The sequence below is a fragment of the Podarcis melisellensis genome (assembly GCF_964234715.1).
Source record: "Podarcis melisellensis genome assembly, chromosome: 4".
NCBI lineage: Eukaryota > Metazoa > Chordata > Lepidosauria > Squamata > Lacertidae > Podarcis > Podarcis melisellensis.
The window spans coordinates 100,375,633-100,396,597 of record NC_138531.1 but is presented as its reverse complement, the minus strand read 5'-3'; the positions used below and the strand labels follow the sequence as shown (position 1 = coordinate 100,396,597).

The 20,965-nt window shown below is 47.2% G+C and overlaps 1 protein-coding gene across 6 annotated transcripts in view; it reads left to right on the top strand.

Annotated features, from left to right (window-relative positions):
- Positions 1-294: 294 nt before the first annotated feature.
- The window catches only part of ARAP1 (ArfGAP with RhoGAP domain, ankyrin repeat and PH domain 1), a 137,955-nt gene continuing 117,284 nt past the window's right edge, over positions 295-20,965 (top strand). For 3 of the 6 annotated variants that reach the window (XM_081909549.1, XM_081909551.1, XM_081909548.1), the window contains exon 1: positions 298-644. The gene's annotated coding sequence lies outside the window, so the exon portion shown is untranslated. Of the gene's footprint in view, positions 645-20,965 lie in introns of all 6 variants that reach the window. The other 3 variants (XM_081909552.1, XM_081909550.1, XR_014168017.1) reach the window with 2 other exon arrangements.

The window sequence follows — 20,965 nt, the reverse complement described above, 5'->3', positions numbered from 1 at the left end:
AGGTCTTTTGTTGTTGCTGCTGCTGCTGCTCCTTCTGCCTTGGTGACCACCAGGTGACTGGGAATTTTTTTATTTTTTATCTCTGGCTGGAGAGTCCAAAGTTACAGCTTCCTTGCTTCTGGAGCTGCTCTCGGCTTCCTGAAACATAATTGAGAAAAGTCACGGGGCCCTTGAAAGATGAATGGATGTGTTGTGGCGCCCAGGGCTGTGTCAGATTTGGGAAGCTTTCTCAGGGCCCCCAAACCCTTTTCTCGTCTGACTCTCCCTTCTCTGTAGGCTGAAAATAAAGGGTCGCTCTGAGGCTGAGCTTCTGATCTTGGCCCCCGCAGATAGAAGGCTGGATGTGGCCCTTTGCTTGAGCTTCGCTTCAGAGAGCCGGCATTCTGTGCCCAGTCCAGGAGAAGTTTAGCAGGGCACCCTCACCCAGCGCGGAGAGCGGGGAGAAAAGGCTCTTTGTCTGCCGGAAGAATAGGCCAGAAATTCCCCTTACATTCAGACCTTCCCACAAACATTTCTGTTCCTGCTACGAGGCCGAAGGGGACCTGGCTGCTCCCTGGCGAAGCGCGCGGTCAGCAGGGACGGATCGGTGCCAGGCTTTGCTTTGATTTCCAGGAAGCCATCGCCCCTTTCCTGCCTGCTGCCAGGTGAGTTGTTCCCTGTCGCCCAGGCTAAACATCCTCTTCGCTCCATCTCTCTCACGTTCTTGGGATGACTGAAGGGGGCTCAGAAGTGGGGTTCCCTCTTTCCCTCCCCCTCCCCAGTCTTCAGGGCCCATTAGAGAATAATAAAGAGTCCCAAATGTACCGTATTTTTCGCTCTATAAGATGCACCAGACCACAAGGCGCACCTAGTTTTTGGAGGAGGAAAGCGAGAGAAAAAATATTCTGAATCTCAGAAGCCAGAACAGCAAGAGAAAGCAGCGATCCCTCTTGCTGTTCTGGTTTCTGGGACAGCTGCGCAGCCTGCATTTGCTCCATAAGACGCACACACATTTCACCTTACTTTTTAGGAGGGGAAAAATGAGCCTTATAGAGCAAAAAATACGGTATGTTCCAGCCTTAGGGAGGCAGCGCTAGGAAGAGGCCAAAAGGAGCTGACTGGGGCTGCCCCCCGCTTGCGTTTGGGGTGCCCAGGGAGGCGGCAAGGGTTTCAGAAATCAGACTGACCCCCATCAGGCGCAATGCCTTAGGAAGGTCTCCTGCAAAACTGGGGGTGCCCACGCATGCCCCCCTCTCTTGTGTTTTGTGTTTTGCGTGCTCTTTTATGAATCGGGATGAATCGGGGTCTGTTCCCCTTGCCAGACTGGGAGGGGCGGAGAATAGAGCGCCCTTTCTGATGGGGCTCGGCTGCGGTCCCTCCGTTTTGCTCTTGAGGATGGCCCCTCTCGCCTTATCTTTTCATATTTAATAGCTTAATCCACTCCGTTTGGCCTTCTGGTTTATGAGGAACTTTGGGCGGTGGTTTGATTACGCCGTTGGTTTTATGGGCTGGAGGGAGATTCCCTGCCCCGTTCGTTCGCTCAGATTCTGACAGTTCGGTTTGGATGGTTGTCCATCTGCGAGGGCATTTTCACGAAGTGACATTTAAAGCCCCTCAGCTTCCAGTGCTGGCTCCAGAAATCTGCACTCGTGTGCGAATTGCCAGGGGTGGTGGAAATGATTTAAGTTCGCAGAATAAAAGAGAAAACGAGGGTTGCACCAGTCATTTGAGGAAATGGAGGAGGAGGTGAAAGAATGAAAACAGGAAAGCTTGCAATGTTTTGGACTTTTCGGTTTAGAGAAAAGCTGAGAAAGGAGTGGAAATGTGTAAAATCATCCATGGCCTGGAGGAAGTGGCCAGAGAACAGCCCCCCTCTCTCTCATATATATAATATTGGAAGGTGCAGAACAGATAAAATACAGTAAAGGGCTTTTTCATGCAGCACCATAATTAAACTATGGAACAGGAGGCAGTGATGACCCACAACTTGTAGGGTTTTAAAAGGACTGGGCAAACTCACGGGTAGCCTTGGCATTATTAGCACTGCAGTTAACATTAACAAAGTTGTACCCGAAATCCACTGCAACTTGAGTGTGCCATATTAAGCCGAGCTCATCTCCTTGTCATGCGGCCCCCTTCCAGGGTGAACACCACATTCCCCCCTCTCTCTGTTGGAATGCGTGTCTTGTCAGAGTAGATGCGGCGGACCTCTATGTGTGCCCCCATTTCCCTCACCCCTGTTTTTTAAAAAAGGAATTGCATCCTTTTCTCCCTTAGGGTCTATCTAGTAGGTTTCAGCCCAAGCCAAGATATTTTGCTGTCTGAGGCAGAGGAAATGCTCCCCCCCCCAGCTGTTTCCTTCTCAAGGCGGCTCATGTCATTTTGGTACCCAAATGAGGGGAATACAACAACTAAACCCAATCAAAAACAAAACAACTAAAAAATGAAAGTGTTTAACCATTTCCTGCCCTGTTTCCTTTTGCCCCTAATGGTAGGGCCGGCCCATAATCATCTGGTTGCTGCAGCCACTGCGTGGCACCTTGTCTGTCTCCTTCCAGCAACTCCTGCAGCCCAGGTAAAGGTAAAGGGACCCCTGACCATTAGGTCCAGTCGTGGCCGACTCTGGGGTTGCGGCGCTCATCTCGCTTTACTGGCCGAGGGAGCCGGCGTACAGCTTCCGGGTCATGTGGCCAGCAGGACTAAGCCACTTCTGGCGAACCAGAGCAGCGCATGGAAACGGCGTTTACCTTCCCGCCAGAGTGGTATCTATTTATCTAGTTTGACGTGCTTTCGAACTGCTAGGTGGGCAGGAGCAGGGACCGAGCAACAGGAGCTCACTCCGTTGCAGGGATTCTGATCGGCAAGCCCTAGGCTCTGTGGTTTAACCTACAGTGCCACCCGCGTCCCTGCAGCCCAGCTGGTGCCAAATGTCTTGCTCTTCTTTCCTTTGGACCACATCTTGTCATCTGGGCAGCTCAGGACCCCAGACAAACTGGCCAGGCTTGCAGGTTGTTTCGCTGCTGCTAACACAGCAACACTGCTAACACGGGACGCAGCAGTTCCAAGTTGCCGGCCTCTGCGGCCACAGCAGGCGCTGTGATTCTCCAACAGTTTGACTTCATCCTTGGAGGCACGCTCCATTGTCTCTTGAGACGAGTTGTGCCGATTCTGAGGATTAAAGGGGTTAAGTGGGCGCGTGTGGGTGTGGCGATCTGGTCTCAAGCTGTGAAGGCCGGGTTGCAAGGGAGGTCTTCCGAGAGAGGAAGACGGAGCTTCAGGGAGAGACGCGCCAGCGTTATGAGGGGCCGCAGGGCAGGGCCTGGTCAAAGGAAGCTGGAACGGTGCCCGCAGGCGGTGCTCCGAGGGGCGCAGAGCCAGGGATTTCTCAGAAGCCACAGGGACATCTTGGCCCGCTGTATTTGCAGTGAACGAGGGCAGAGGCTGGAGGGTGAGGCGGAGGGCAGGGGATTTGAGGGGGCAGAGTGGACCGATTCGGGGTGGGCTGAGCATGCCACACTATGTACTGTTCCGGTCGCCTCCACTAAAAAGGATATTGCAAATGGAAATGGTTCAGATAAGGTAGGGCTTCCGTTACATTCAGATATTCCTGGTCATTACCGGGATTTCAAAGGAATTGATGTTGTGGGTGTGGATTTCCGAAAGGTCAATTGAAGAAATCACTTGGTGGGGGATTTTTTTGTGTTTTAGTAGAAAGAACTAAACAGCTTTGGGGTTTGACCAGTGCTGGATTTACGTATAAGCTAAACAAGCTATAGCTTAGGGCCCCACTCTCTTGGGGACCCCCAAAAAAATTTAAGGGGGGGGGGAGAACTGGATGTACATTTCCAAAATATAAGATAAAAAACAAATAAAAGAAAATCTACATACAGTTACAGTGTTTTGTGTTGTGTAGGCTCCTGTGATGTAAACAATGGGCCCTGCCTGCCAGCCTGCTCCCTAAAATATCACTGGTTTGCTCCTTTCTATATATAGGGTGCCTACATTCTGCATGCATTTCAGTTTAACAATGACTTTGATAAAATACATATCTTGTTATGTGCAAATGGCTTTAGATACCTATTAGGTCCATAAATTACCATCTAGCATATATGCAACACAAAAAACAGCAACAGTTTGTTGTTGACAAAGGACAGCTGGACATAGAAAGGGGGGCCCCATGTCCTTCAGTAGCTTATGGCCTCATCAAACCTAAATCCGGTCCTGGGTTTGACTTTTTTTTAAAAAAAAAAGCCAAGTGAGGGGATAAGAAGGGAAAGGTTGCAGCGTTTGGGACTTTTAAAGATGTTCATAAAAATACACACAGCACAGAGAAAGGATAGTTGAAACTGTGGAACTCCCTGCCACATGAGGCAGAGAAAGCTGTGGATAGCTGCTAGCCAGGAGGGTTCTTATCTGCCTACGCAGTCAGAGGCATCAACGCTTCCCAGTATCAGAGTACTGGTTGGCCCCTGTTTGCCTTTTGAGACTTTGTTATGAGGTTAAAATAACAAACCAATAGGAATTCTGAAATAAAGAGAGAGAGAAAGGGGGAGGAGAATGAAAAACAACAACCAGGGTTCATAGCCTCATAAAATAATGAGCCTTCTCAAGTGACTAATGATTGAATTGAATGTTGCAACAAGAACTGACTTGATGCGCAGGGAGTGCAAAACAAATGAGATGAATGCTTTAAATATTTGGCTCCCTGAAGCTGGGTTTGTTCCTATTTATGAGAAATTAACAGCATCTTCAGGCTGCAGCAAGACCTGTGGGTTTTCCCCGGGGATGTCCCAATGAAATAAGACTTTTTAGGGTTGGCCTTTTTAAAAAAATGCCCCCCTGCTTTGACAAACAAAGAGGAACTCCCTGCACAGAGAGACGCAGCAGGTCAGGGAGGCAAAGCAAAAGCGGTTTGTGTGTGGAACACACGCAGATCTGCAAAACTGAGGGGTTTTTCTGTGGCTGGATGAAGAAGTCGAAGTGGAAATTTACTGCTGGGAATTCTCAGGCGGGCGGCATGCCAAGCGGTAAATGGGGCAGCAAGAACAACTCACAAGCCGCAGCAGGGAGATGGGGGGGGCGGAGAAGCAGAATTCTTTGCACTGCGCTCTCCCACCGTCCTCTCCCCGGGAATTGGAGCAGGAGGGTGGTCAATGGAAGGAAAGAGGAGGCGTGGATGGGTAACGGGTTTGCACAGTTTGGGGACTTAACCTGGGCAGAAAACAGCAAAGACCTGATGAAGAGAGCAAAGCAGAGGTTATATTTTCTGAGAATCCTCCGGAAAAACAAACTCTCAAAGGACCTGTTGATGGCATTTCACCATTGTACTGTGGAGAGTGTATTAACTTATGGTCTGTGTGTGTGGTTTGAGAGCTGCACCGTCAGGGGAAAAACAATGCTGTCCAGGGTTGCAAAGACTGCAGAGAGAATAATTGGGTGCACTCTTCCCACCTTGGATCAAATCTACACTTCCAGGTGTCATAAGAAAGTGGCAGAGATAGCGCAGGATAGTGCGCACCCTGGAAATGATCTCTTTCGGCTTCTGGAAGAAGGTACAGGGTTATAAAGACCAGGACTAGCCGCCTGAGAAACAGTTTCTACCCAAATACGATTTTGGTTTTAAATGCAGTATAAGGAGTCTCTATGGGAGTATATTGTATTTAAAAATGGGGTATCAGAATTTTTAAGGGGCTAACCAGGCTGGGATAGCAAGCTGGTTGGTTTTTGAATGTCTTATGTAGATTTTCAATTTTGTTGTTCTGTATGGGACAATGACAATAAAGATTATTGTATCGTATCATATGGTATTCTGGGTTGGTGGCAGAGGAGGAGTCCTGGCAGCTGTGACTGTGTGCCCACAAAGTTACCCAAAAGAAGAGGATCAGGGAGGGAAGCAAGGGAATTGTAGGATTTTAGAGTTGGAAGGGCTCTCCAGGGGTCATTTAGACCAACCCCCAGCAATGCAGGAATCTCTGCTAAAGCATCCCTGACAGATAGCCATCCAACCTGTGCTGGAAAACCTGCAAGGAGGGAGAGCCCATGACCACCCGTCTTACAGTCAAACTGCTCTTACCGCCAGAAAGTTCTTCCTGATGTTTAGTCGGAATCTCCTTTCTCGAAACGTGAAGCCACGGGTTCGAGTCCTACCCTGCAGAGCAGGAGAAAGCAAGCGTGCTCCCTCTTCCATTCGATAGCCCTTGAGATACTTGAAGATGGCTATCATATCTCCTCCTAAATGGCAGGTGATTAATCATCCCTGGGGATATTTGCCCACTGCTTAATATGCTGCATCCCTAACTGGTTTAGGTCAGGGGTCAGCAAACTTTTTCAGCAGGGGGCCGGTCCACTGTCCCTCAGACCTTGCGGGGGCCAGACTATATTTTGAAGGAAAAAATATGAATGAATTCCTATGCCCCATAAGTAACCCAGAGATGTATTTTAAATAAAAGGACACATTCTACTCATGTAAAAACACACTGATTCCCGGACCATCTGCAGGCCAGGTTTAGAAGGTGATTGGGCCGGATCCGGCCCCCGGGTCTTAGTTTGCCTACCTATGGTTTAGGCATAGCTGTCAACATTTCCCTTTTTTTAAAGGGAAATTCCCTTATTCCGAATAGGATTCCTCGCAAGAAAGGGTTTAGGGGTTTAGGTCATACTAAAACACAGTAAGATTTTTGTTTTGCTCTGGGGGAAATGTATATGCAACATTAAAAACCCAAAATACAAGGAGATGCATCAGTAACCCCTTCTGTGCTGCAAATCCCACGGGCTTCAAAGTAGGGTTTGCCCCATTGACCTCCAGCTTCAAGGGCTGAGGTCGGGGGTCAGCTCTGGACCCCTTGCCTTCCAGCTCTTTCCTTCTCTGTCAATATTCCTATCATCCTCCTCATCTTGGAAGGTTGGAGGAATCTCCCACTTATCCTCAGGGCTATTTGCAGTTTGAAAAGAAAGAGAGGCAGAGGGAGAGAGAAAATAAAAACAACAGCAGCGAAACAGAAATTCCAGGATATTGTGCCAAAGTGGAGCTTAATTCTGCAAACGAAGCGAATTGGCATATATGCTGTTGTTTGCAAAGAGGCTAAGCAGAATATCAAATAGCCTTCGGATGCCAGACGCTGCCCCACAAGGTGCCAACCCTGTCTGTACTGCCGTAATCCTGTTTTATTGACCTGTTTCCCCCCCTTGCTCTTGGGTCAAAAGGGCTGCCAGAGCGACTTGCAAAAAACCACTGGCTTATCTAAAATGCACAACACAAAAGGAGAAAGGAACTGGAAGGGAGGAGGAAAAGAAAACTTGGGTAAACTTTATTTAACAAAAACCTCTGCAGTTTTCAGGAGGGGGGATTCTGTGCTCATTGCTGGGTAATGGCACTTCCTCCGTGGAATTATGGGATGCCAGCAGAATCTGGGCAGGGCTTTGAGAGCAGAAATGTTGCCGCTAGGTGGTGGCTAACTGCAAGTGCTCCATATACTTGAAGCGCTGAAAATGTGTCTCGGGGTTAAAGCCTGGATCACGCTGAGCGTTGTCCTTGTTTTACTTCATTTTGTCCGCTCAGACGTCCTTCGCGTGAGGGACATTAGACTGAGCATCTTGCTCTCTGGACTCCTAAGAATTCGAACCCAGGACTCGGTTCGCTGGCTCAGTGGATTGAGTGACTTGAATCATTCAGATGAATAAAGAAGAAACACTTCTAGCAGAATTGAGACCCTGTTCGGATTATTTGAGAAAATGTTGTTGTTTAGTCGTTTAGTCGTGTCCGACTCTTCGTGACCCCATGGACCAGAGCACACCAGGCACTCCTGTCTTCCACTGCCTCCCGCAGTTTGGTCAAACTCATGTTGGTAGCTTTGAGAACACTGTCCCACCATCTCGTCCTCTGTCGTCCCCTTCTCCTTGTGCCCTCCATCTTTCCCAACATCAGGGTCTTTTCCAGGGAGTCTTCTCTTCTCATGAGGTGGACAAAGTATTGGAGCCTCAGCTTCAGGATCTGTCCTTCCAGTGAGCACTCAGGGCTGATTTCCTTCAGAATGGATCGGTTTGATCTTCTTGCAGTCCATGGGACTCTCAAAAGTCTCCTCCAGCACCAGAATTCAAAAGCATAAATTCTTCGGCGATCAGCCTTCTTTATGTCCAGCTCTCACTTCCATACATCACTACTGGGAAAACCAGAGCTTTTACTGTACAGACCTTTGTCGGCAAGCTGATGTCTCTACTTTTTAAGATGCTTTCTAGGTTTGTCATTTGAGAAAAGATTGCTGTCAAATGAAATCGCAGGCGGGACTTGAAATATAAGCAAAGGAAAGAGAATGATGAAAGGAATGTACTGTAAGATACACGCGTTGGAGAAATATTACGTATATGGCAGGCGATGAATGATTTGAATAGAAACATCGTGGAAGTGAAGATAGGAAGTCAAAATCTCACGGCAGTATTGCATTGAAATTGAACTGAATTTGTTAAATTGAAAACCAATTTAAAATTATGTGTGTGTTGGGAAGCTAGCCTATTGTTTACAGTTAAGATTCATGTTTGTTGCTCCGCCTACTTTCCCTCCTGACCCCGCCCCCACTGTCAATGTGGCCCCCAGAAGCTTGTATGGAAGGAAATGTGGCCCTCTGGAGGACAATGTCTCCCCAGCTCTGCGGCGGCAGGGCCAGGTTCCCGGGATAGGGGAAGTGGCAGTTGTGAGTCTAATGTCTTAAAATACATCACTGTTAACCGCAGACGGGATGCTGTGCCTTGGCACTGCCCACCCTGGCTGGCGTCACCGCTGCGTGCCTTCCTCGCAGGGCTCACGTTTTGCCCGAGTCACTGCAGGCCGGGGCAGGCCAGGGGGTGGGCGAGAGGCCTCCCGACGGGAAGCCAGGGTGGCTTGGGTGACTCACCGGATGGTACAGGACCTCTGGTCGATGAGTCAGCCCCCAGGGGCTGTCAGGCAGAGCGATTGCTGCAGATCGGTGCCCCAGCTGGTGTCGTAAAAAAAATCTGTGCTTTTCCCCCTTACGGGGTATCCAAGAGCCTGTATAGAGTTCTTACGTGGGTTCCCTATTAGTAGGAGAAAATAACAGAGGTCAACCAGAGAATATTGAGAAGCAAAGCAGCTGGTAAGCCTGATCTTTATTGAACTGTTGCAACAGGGTGCTCCCCTCACACGCAGGAAAAGAGGAGGAACCCAGAACAAAGGTGTGCCTGTCCTTATACAGTATTTGTTTTGTTGTTTAGTCATTTAGTCGTGTCCGACTCTTCATGACCCCCTGGACCAGAGCATGCCAGGCACTCCTGTCTTCCACTGTCTCCCGCAGTTTGGTCAAACTCATGCTGGTAGCTTCGAGAACACTGTCCCTCCATCTTGTCCTCCGTCGTCCCCTTCTCCTTGCGCCCTCCATCTTCCCCAACATCAGGGTCTTTTCCAGGGAGTCTTCTCTTCTCATGAGGTGGCCAAAGTCTTGGAGCCTCAGCTTCAGGATTTGTCCTTCCAGTGAGCACTCAGGGCTGATTTCCTTCAAAATGGAGAGGTTGGATCTTCTTGCAGTTCATGGGACTCTCAAGAGTCTCCTCCAGCACCAGAATCCAAAAGCATCCATTCTTCAGCGATCAGCCTTCTTTATGGTTCAGCTCTCACTTCCATACATGTCCTTATACAGTATAGATATTTTAAATTCCCTGCCCAGGAGCTCAAGACCACCCCTCCATACACCATACCTACATCACAGAAAGGGTGGTCTACAGCAGAAATCTGAGTGGTGTGTTTACCTCCTGTCTGCCAGGTTACCTGTTTAATGGTCACTTGATTGGATCGCCTGGGGAGCCTGGCCAGTCTTTTGAAATGATAACTACTTATTTCCTGAGCCAGGTCACAGCCTCACACCCTATTCATATCTTAAATGAGCCCTTAAGACAGGATTTGTGAAGGAAAAGACAATGGGGAGGCTCTTCCATTTTCCTTTGACCTTGCAGAGAAAACATTTGCTCAGTTTGGGAATCAAAATGGTTTCAGGTCGGTCTTCCTGTGCTGCTCTATTTACGCGCTTGGTTGGTACACTTATGAACATTTAGCATGTATCTAAGACCTCAAAATTCCTATCACACTGGCAGAATTTCAAATAACCAGCTCCACCTCGCCTGGCTCTCTAATTGCAGATCCTGTCACTGTTTAGTAGCTCTTCCTTAAGAACAGGAATTTCACTAGGGTCAAATGTCAGGTTCTGCAAAGACAGGAAGAACCAGACGGACAAATATAGTATGGGGGACATCTGTGTTATAATAAAAAAAACTCTGCTCCCTTTCCCTTATGGGGTACCCAAGAGCCTATTTAGAGTCCTTAAGTGGGTTCCCTGTCGGTAGGAGAAAATAACAGAGGCCAACCAGAGAATATTGAGAAGCAAAGAGGCTAGTAAGATCTTTATTAAACTGTTGCAACACTCACCACACACAGGAGGGAGGAGGAACCCCGAACAATGGTGCGCGAGCCCTTATGTAGACTTTTGAAATTGCCCACCCTGGAGCCCAAGACCACCCCCAAAAACATCACACATGCATCACAGAAGGAGGCCGTTTACAGCAGAAATCCTGTCTGCTGGGATACCTGATAATGGTCACTGATTGCTTTACCTCTGCTTAAAAACCCCCAATGAAGGTTTTAAGGTCTCTTGTTGTGCCAGTTTGACATCCTCCCCACCCCCAAAAAAATAATTTCATGTGCAAAGGATTGGATGGGGCTGTTGGCAATCTTGTCAGAAGAAGATCCGTGGAAGATGGAATCGGCTTGTTTTCTGCCGCTCCAGGAGGCAGGACTCGAATCCATGGCTTCAAATGAGAAGAACAGAGATGCCAAGATTCAAGAAAGAACTCTCTCAACTGTTCAGCACTGGAACGGACTCACCCACATTGGAGGTTTTTAAGCAGAGGTTGGGGGACCATCTGTCAGGGATGCTTTAGTTTGAGATTCCTGCATTGCCGGGGGTTGGACTAGATGACCTTTAGGGGTCCCTTTCAACTCTTAAGACTCATCAGATTCTATTATTCTAAGGTCTCCCTTCTGAAACACAGGGCGCCCCATCAGTGCTGCCATTCCCCCACTCGGGAAGACACACCTGTGAAAACAGCCTCCTTCCCTTGATCTCCAGACCAGAACATCCTGTTCCAATTGTTTTCATTGTTAACGCTGGTTCGGTGGGTTTTCTTTATTGTACATTTTAATTATGGATGGATGCTTCTAACGTTTCGATGGAATGGTTTTATTGTGCTGGTCAATTCTGTGTCCAGGACAGCTGTTTACCAGCTCCATCTGGTACGCAGGCTGAGACCCTCCCTACCCGCAGACTGTCTGGCCAGAGTGGTGCATGCGCTAGTTATCTCTCGCTTGGACTACTGCAATGCACTCTATGTGGGGCTACCTTTGAAGGTGACCCAGAAACTACAACTAATCCAGAATGCGGCAGCTAGACTGGTGACTGGGAGTGGCCGCCGAGACCACACTGAAAGACCTACATTGGCTCCCAGTACGTTTCCGAGCACAATTCAAAGTGTTAGTGCTGACCTTGAAAGCCCCAAATGGCCTCAGTCCAGTATACCTGAAGGAGCGTCTCCACCTCCATCGTTCTGCCCGGACACTGAGGTCCAGCACCTTCTGGTGGTTCCCTCACTGCAAGAAGCCAAGTTACAGGAACCAGGCAGAGGGCCTTCTCGGTAGTGGTGCCCGCCCTGTGGAATGCCCTCCCACCAGATGTCAAAGAGAACAACAACTACCAGACTTTTAGAAGACATCTGAAGGCAGCCCTCTTTGGGGAAGCTTTTAATGTTTAACTAGACTACTGTATTTTAATACTTTTTTGGAAGCCACCCAGAGTGGCTGGGGAAAAATAATAAATTCTATTCTATTCTATTCTATTCTATTCTATTCTATTCTATTCAAGTTCTTCCTGATGTTTACTTGGGATCTACTTTCTCATAACTTGAATCCAGATCCTAGCCTCCGGAGCAGGAGAAAACAAGCTTTCTCCATCCTCCAGCCCTTCAGATACTTGCTATTAATATTCCTCCAGGGGCTCCAAGTGGCGCACTTGATTCTCTCCATTCACCTTTTAGCCCCACAACGACCCTTCGAGGTAGGACAGGCCGAGAGGCAGTGACTGGCCCAAGGGCAGAGCGGAGCAGGCTTCATGGTCTGGGTGGGGATTTGAACTGTGCACCACATGGAAAAGGATGTGGCATGTGAAATAATAACAACGGCAACTTGTGGGCATCTCAGGAGCAAAGGAGGGCCAGGGGAAGGAGGGCATGGGAAGGCTGGATTCGATCCTTTGCTTCGGAATCCCATTTGCTGGAAAATGCAGGGCTCTTGCGCTCGGATCCTGCTTGTTGGCTTCTCACAGGCATCTGTGAGAAGAGGACGAGACCTTGGCCTGATCCAGCCAGCTGGCCCACGGGGCGAGCCCTCGCTGGCGGAAGCAAAGCACAGAAACAAAAGCAGAGGCGTTGCTCCTCTCTCTCCGCTTCAGTAAGTGCCTGCCGTTTTTTCGCATGCATTTCCTGCCCGGCGCTGGATCATGTCTTAATGCACTTCCTGGAGCAGGAAACGCGGGTCAAGGCCGTTGCCCTATCGGATCCGGCGCCCTGCAACACACAACTGAGCGGATCCTGACCTCAGCAGCAACAGCAGCAGCAAATGAACCAAATTGCATTATGTTCTGGAATGTAAAACTTCCTGCAGTGAAGAGCGTTCCTTGCAGATTGAAAGGAGACGGGGGCCTAATCCAGCCCACTGGTCGATTCAATCTGGCCCTGGTGGCAGTTTATGTCCTTGGGTAAAAAAAAGCTCAACAATTTTGGGGTAAACCTCAATCTGAAAAAAGCTCAACAGCTTTGGTCGGCCCTCACGCATGTTCAGTTCATCAAATCTGGCCCTCTTTGAAAAAAGTTTGGGCAAGGGATCCCAAACTTTTTCAGGCCAGCACCCCCTTGGTTCCATCAACTCGTCCTCAGTGGGGCCCCCCCTTACCCTATTACAAAGTGTTATTCAGAATAGCGGTTTGCACAGCCCAATAAGTACATACCCTCCAACATTTCTCAGATGAAAATAGGGACATTTCTCATTTCTCCCCTCCAACTGGTAAAGGTAAAGGTACCCCTGACCGTTGGGTCCAGTTGCAGAAAACTCTGGGGTTGCGGCGCTCATCTCGCTCTATAGGCCGAGGGAGCCGGCTTCTGGATCATGTGGCCAGAGCAGTGCATGGAAACGCCATTTACCTTCCCGCCAGAGCGGTACCTATTTATCTACTTGCACTGGTGTGCTTTCAAACTGCTAGGTTGGCAGGAGCAGGGACCAAGCAACGGGAACTCACCCCGTCGCGGGGATTTGAACCGTCGACCTGATCGGCAAGCCCAAGAGGCTCTGTGGTTTAGACCACAGCACCACCCGCGTCCCTCCCCCTCCATCTTACCCTCCTCCTATTTTCTGCAGAGCATTTCCTATCAGAAGAAGGGTCAGTGCCATCACCAAGGGGACACAGCACACACACCGTCTTGAGAAAACCCCTTAATCCTGATCTTTGGTAGAATCATAGAATTGTAGAGTTGGAAGGGACCCCGAGGGTCATCTAGTCCAACCCCCTGCAATGCAGGAATCTCAGCTAAAGCATCCATGACAGATGGCCATCCAACCTCTGCACTGGGCTGGGTTTTGGCAGTGGCAGCCATGCCGCTATGAGCTGCCCAAGGGAGGAGGCTGGCCGCAGCTGCTATGGAGAGGCCATGAGACGCTCCCTCGCGGCCACCGTTGTCCCTTGGGACAAGTGTTGGCTCAACCTTTTCCCAGAGCTCAGCAGCAGCAGCAGCAGTAGCACTGGCAGAGGAAATGGGGACATTCCGGGATCAAATCAGTAGCCAAAATGGCTTTCGTAATTCCGGGACTTTCTGGGGGAAATTGGGACATTTGGAGCAGTGCCAGATTTACTTATAAGCTAAACAAGCTATAGCTTAGCGCCCCACTCTCTTGGGGCCCCCAAAAAAATTTAAAAGGAAAAAAAACCCTGGATGTACATTTCCAAAATATAAGATAAAAAACAAATAGAATAAAACCTAGATACAGCAACAGTGTTTTGTGTTGTGTAGGCTCCTATGATGTAGCCTGCTCCCTAAAGTATCACTGGTTTGCTTCTTTCTATATATAGGGTGCCAACATTCTGCATGGACTGTTTGCATAGAGACTGGTTTTTAGAGACCAGATGATGAGTCTCTGTAAATTGTGTTTCTATTTTTTTTAAAATAATATTTATTAACAGTTTAGAGACTACAAAAGAAAGCAAGAAAATTAAACAATACAATACAAAAACACTACATGACACTAACACTAAAACATTGAATTAACAAAACAAAACAAAAACAATTTAAAAAACATCCAATAGTTTCAATATCTTAACTTTCATTCACTTGTTTCAACGACCTCCTCACACCTCCCTTTTTGTGTTCCACTTCAATTAACTGTTTCAGCAATTCCTTTCCATTTTCCTCTGTTTTCTGTCCTGTAATTTTTCTTAACATGTTCTAACCTTATTTTTTCCCCTTTAAGACATTGATAATCTATTTGTACTTAGTTCCTTATAACATTTCTACTAAAGCCATATAACTTCATTCCAACATTTTTCTAGCATTCATTAATTTTACAGTATTTCTGTAAATAGTCTTTAAACTTTTTCCAGTCTTCTTCCACCGATTCTTCTCCCTGGTCTCGGATTCTGCCAGTCATTTCTGCCACTTCTATGTAGTCCATCAACTTCATCTGCCATTCTTCCCAGGTGGGTAAATCTTGTGTCTTCCAATACTTTGCGATGAGTATTCTTGCTGCTGTAGTTGCATACTGTAAATTGTGTTTCTAAAGGAACTTTTGTTATTGCCAAATGCCAATGTGTTTGCATTATTAAGTTTGTTATGAATCAAAAATCATTTTAACTTAGAGCTTAATAATTATTTCACTATTAATATACCGGTACTTCTTAATTGTATTTCAGTTCAACAATTACTTTGATAAAATACGTATTGTGTTATGTGCAAATGGCTTTAGATATCTATTAGGTCCATAAATTACCATCTAGCATATATATTCAACACAAAAAACAGCGACCATTTGTTGTGGACGAAGGACAGCTGGACATATAAAGGGCCCCATTACCTCCAGTAGCTTAGGGCCTCATCAAACCTGAATCTGGCCCTGATTTGGAGGGTGTGCAACCCACCAAGGAAGACAATAATGCAATAAAATTCATAGCAGTAACAATTAGTTTCACCTGTCTTCAAAATCCAATTAGAGGTTGATGGCAAGGAAAAAGATGGTGTTGAAAGAGAATTTCCTGGATGCCAAGATCCAGGTTTAGGGCACAAACTCTTTGGCGAGATGCCCCAGTGAGAAGCTGGCAAGGAGGACTTGAATGCAACAGCAGTTGCTCTCCCCACCTGCAGATCCTGGCAACAGGTGGTTCACCTGTTCAACAGGTGATTGTGGATGTAGATCAGAGCCCTTGTGAGAAGCGCCGGTTTAGAAGGTGGCTGCGTTCTGCGCCGTTTTGTGTGACTTGCCCGGCTTGCGGAGAAATTCAGCTCCCCCCACCTGTAGCTCTCATGATTTTGTCGATGAGATTCGGAAGCAGACAGGTGGAGGCTGAATGGCTCCAGTGTTCAGCGGCTGGAATGTCTGAGCCCTCTGGTGAAACTTTTGGTCATCGTCCCAGCCATCAAGTTTCCACACCCTCCAAAATTTCTCCCAAAAAATCAGGATACAGTCATACCTTGGGTTACAGCCGCTTCAGGTTGCGTTTTTTGGGTTGCGGACTGCTGAAACCGGAACGGGGTACTTCCGGGTTTCGGCGGTCACACATGCGCAGAAGCGCCGAATCGCAACCCACGTGTGAGCAAACGCTCAGACGTGGGTTGTGAACGCTGCAGGTTGCGAACATGCATCCCGCACGGATCACGTTTGCAACCCGAGCATCCACTGTACCCTTAACAACAACAACAACAATTTTATTATTATTATTTTTAAAAAAAGATATTTATTAAAGTTTCAAAGATTATATAAAAACAGAACAAAACAACAATACAAACAAACAAAAATAAAAACAAGTATAGTTTCAATCCCTTATTTTCTTGTAATTTACTTCCCCGACTTCCTCATACCTCCCCTTTCTGTATTCCAATTTCTAATTCAGCAAATCCTCTCCCTTATTTTTCATTTAATTTTTAGCCTTTCTTTTCTTTTTACTTAACCATTACAGCTGTTAACCACATAATTTCTAAACCAACGTCATTCTAACATTCATTAATTTTGCAATATTTCCTAAGATAGTCCTTAAATTTCTTCCAATCTTCTTCCGCTGTCTCTCTCCCCTGGTCTCGGATTCTGCCAGTCATTTCTGCCAGTCCCATATAGTCTATCACCTTCATCTGCCATTCTTCCAAGGTGGGTAGATCTTGTGTCTTCCAATACTTTGCGATGAGTATTCTTGCTGCTGTTGTAGCATACATAAAGAATGTTCTATCCTTCTTTGGCACCAATTGGCCAGACATACCCAGGAGAAAGGCCTCTGGTTTCTTCAGGAAGGTTTATTTAAATACCTTTTTCATTTCATTATATATCATTTCCCAGAAAGCCTTAATCTTTGGGCACGTCCACCAAAGGTGAAAGAATGTACCTTCAGTTTCTTTACATTTCCAACATTTATTATCAGGTAAAGTGGTAAATTTTTGCAAGCTTGACTGGGGTCATGTACCACCTATAAATCATTTTCATAATATTCTCTCTTAAGGCATTACATGCCGTAAATTTCATCCCGGTGGTCCACAACTTTTCCCAGTCAGCAAACATGATGTTATGACCAACATCTTGTGCCCACTTGATCATAGCTGATTTCACCGTTTCATCCTGCGTATTCCATTTCAACAGCAAGTTATACATAACAATTTTATTATTTATACCCTTCCCATCTGACTGGGCTGCCCCAGCCTCTCTGGTTGGCTTCCAACATAGATAAAAACATAGTAAAACGTTAAACATTTTAAAAACCTTCCCTAGACGGTTAAAAACCTTTAGATGACTTCCAAAGGTTGTCTGGTTACTTATCTCCTTGTCTCGGGGGTTGCATAACTCCACACCCTCCCAACATTTCTCAGAAGAAAATAGGGACGTCTTAAGGAAAAACGGGACATTCCAGGATCCAGTCAGAAATTGGGACGGCTTCTGTAAATCGGGGACTGTCACCGGACAATAGGGACACTTGGAGGGTCTGCATTGGGGGTGTGTGTTTGGGTGTGTGTGCAGGAGAACATCCTGGTGAATTGTTCCCCAAATCATCAACAGGGGTCAATGGAGCCGCTTGGATTACTGTTTAATAGCTGTTCTTTAGGAGTTATGAGTTGAGCTGCACCCTTTCTCCTAGTCCCCACAACCTGTTTAACTCTTCCGTTGTTGTTCCTCCTCCTCCTTTTTAAAAATAATTGATTTTGTTAACAACAAAAAATGTACAAACATAACCCCCCCAAAAAAAGAAAAGGAAAGAATCAAAAATTTGGACTGTGGAGTGTCATAGTCTGGAAAAACAAGTCCAAAGATGTAGTTCAGTTCCAAAGGCTTAATATAGTATTAACTCATACAGGGATTTTGCAACAAAATAAATCCATTCTCCATCTGTGAGTGCCATCCTTATTGAGAATAAAGTTTCTACGGGGGTTTTAAATGAGTTTGACATTTGCATATACTGGTGGCACTAATGACCGTGTGGCTCAAAGTTTGTTTAAGAAAGGAAATCCACCCACACAGGCACATGCGATCTCTCTGTGTGTGATTCAACCTCTGTCTTTTCAATTCTTTTAGTGTAGGCGATACCTTTTCAAGAAGGGCAGTTTGCCAGAGCCTTGAAGACCAGCAGTCCAAACTATTAGGATTAAAGGTCTTTGAAGGGTTTGTTTCTTCAGATCAGTTTCACCCATCAATCATTTTAATTTTTATTTTTTTTTAAGAAGGCTCTTCTGCATTTCTGGGGCCTTAGGAGACAGGAATGCCCACGCGCCGTCCTTCTTTCTGCTATGAGCTAATTGCAAAACGCTTTCTGCCGAATATTCAATCTCTCTCCCCCCCACCTTTCAAGTTCCTCATCTGCAATTTCTGCAATTGGAAAGGTCTCGTAAGCAGAAACTCCCTTGCTCTTGACGGAAGCACAGTAGCCTTCAGCAAAAGGGGGCATGGATCGCTCAGACCCACTCAGACATTGCCAAAGGAGGAGGTGAAACCCAGAGGTTGGTGCCACGGTGCCTTTTCTTCTTAAAATAAACGTTGTTTTGGGGGATCTTAGGATGTGCTACCCTGGGGCTCGAGGGATGTTTGGGGCGAGTTTGTTTGCACCTTTCTGTTCAACGAAGGCTTTTCTTCCTGGTGGGTGTTAGAGCTGGCATGATCTTCGGACCGAAAATGTGTAAAAGAGGGGACGGGCAGGAAAATCTCAACAGCTGGGAAGTGTCTTTGACCCCCGTTGCTTTGGGCAAATTCCTAAGGAATATCCTGGGCTTTCTCTTCTGGCGCCTCTGTTTTGGTTCATAATATGTGGAACTTGGCAGAGTGGTAAGAGCCTTGGGTGGAGAAGGTTCGTTCGCCCGCTTCTCCAGACTCTTTGCCCGAGAGAGCAGCTGCCAGTCAGAGTAGGCATACTGAGCTAAACAGGCCAAATGTTTGACTTGATATAATGCAGGATCCTGTGTTGCCTGTTGAAAGAAAAGCTGGCTTTTTGCAGCTGATTTTGCTACCCTGGAAATTCCTTGCCTGATTCACTCACATAGGAAATACTGGATGAAATTTGTCGCAGTGTACTTTAGACAGAACGGTTTGCTTGAGATGAAATTTGTTGCAGGGCTCTGTTTGGGCCAGGAAGTTTGCCCCCTGCACTCCTCCTGATCTCAGGTGCTTTCCTCCCACTGGGGAGCGTGAGAAATATGGGACAGGTTGTCAGGCGGTGTGGAACTAGATTTTTGCAAAACTCTGCTTTGGGGAGACTCCGTTATTTGTTGTCGTCTCCCAGTGAAATTTGCTTTTTCTCTATTTTGGTTGCTTCTGCATTGTGGGCATATTTTCACTTTCTGCTGCAGCGCGTGTGTGCTCTGGAAGCCCGTCCCCCACTGCCTCCCCCCCTGTGCCATCTGGCGTTTCTTTGCACATGGCACAGCTCTGAATTGCGTGGGCTGTTCTGTGAACAGAAGGACAGAAGGACCATCTCCAGTCCTGTTCTCACAGGAGCCAACCAGATTCCCATAAGCGGGATTCGAACACAGGAGCAACTCTCCCCTCCTTCAGTTCCCAGCCACTGGCATTCAGACGCATTTCACCCTCTGGCTTCCCCATAACCATGGTGACTACTAGCTGTCCACTCAACTTTGAAAGCCATCTCGGTCACTTGTTGAATCCTGACAAGACAGAAGTACTGTTTTTGGGAAACAGGAGGCGGACGGGTGTGGAGGACTCTCTGGTCCTGAATGGGGTGACTGTGCCCCGAAGGACCAGGTGTGCAGCCTGGGAGTCATTTTGGACTCACATCTGTCCATGGAGGCACAGGTCAATTCTATGTCCAGGGCAGCTGTCTACCAGCTCCATCTGGTACGCAGGATGAGACCCTTCCTGCCCACAGACTGTCTCGCCAGAGTGGTGCATGCTCTGGTTATCTCCCGCTCGGACTACTGCAATGTGCTCTACGTGGGGCTACCTTTGAAGGTGACCCAGAAACTACAACTAATCCAGAATGCGGCAGCTAGATTGGTGACTGGGAGTGGCCGCCGAGACCACATAACACCGGTCTTGAAAGACCTACACTGGCTCCCAGTATGTTTCCGAGCACAATTCAAAGTGTTGGTGCTGACCTTGAAAGCCCTAAATAGCCTCAGTCCTGTATCCCTGAAGGAGCGTCTCCACCCCCATCGTCCAGCCCTGAGATCCAGCGCCGAGGGCCTTCTGGCAGTTCCCTCCCTGCGAGAAGTGAGGTTACAGGGAACCAGGCAGATGGCCTTCTTGGTGGTGCCTCCCATCAGATATCAAAGAGAAAACCAAGTACCAGACATTTAGAAGACATCTGAAGGCAGCCCTCTTTAGGGAAGCTTTTAATGTTTAATAGGTTATTGTATTTTAGTGTTCTGTTGGAAGCTGCCCAAAGTGGCTGGGGAAACCCAGCCAGATGGGCAGGGTATAAATATATTGTTGTTGTTGTTGTTGTTGTTATCCTCCTTCTGTGGGAGTGAGTTCCATAGGTTCTCTCTCTGCTGTATGAAGAAAGATTTTCTTTCATTTGTTCCAAATCTTCCAACGTTTAGCTTTGTTGGAGATCCATGAGTTTTAATGTTATTAGCGAGGGAGAAAAAGTCTCTCTCTTCACTGTGCAATGCAACACAGAGGCTAGCAGGCTTGTTGTGGGAGCCTCAGGACGGTCGTCCCCTGTTGTCCATCACCAGAAGTTGGAATCAGTGCTGGATTTACATATAAGCTGAACAAGCTATAACTTAGGGCCCCACTCTCTTGCCCCCCCCAAAAAAAAATTAAAGAAAAAAACACTGGATGTACATTTCCAAAATAGAAGATAAAAAACAAATAGAATAAAACCTACATACGGCAACAGTGTTTTGTGTTGTGTAGGCTCCTAGGATGTAAGTCATGGGCCCTGCCTGCTAGCCTGTTCCCAAAAATATCACTGGCTTGCTCATTTCTATATATAGGGTGCCAACATTCTGCATGGACTGGTTGCATGGCAACATGTTCAAATGGCTTTAGGTACCTATTAGGTCCATAAGTTACCATATAGCATCTATTCAACAACAAAAAAAACAGCGACCATTTGTTGTTGACAAAGGACAGCTGGACATATAAAGGGCCCCATTACCTTGTTTGAGGCTGAGGGCCTCATCAAACCTCAATCTGGCCCTCGTTGGGACCCAGAGGTATATTGCTCCCAACTCTGGA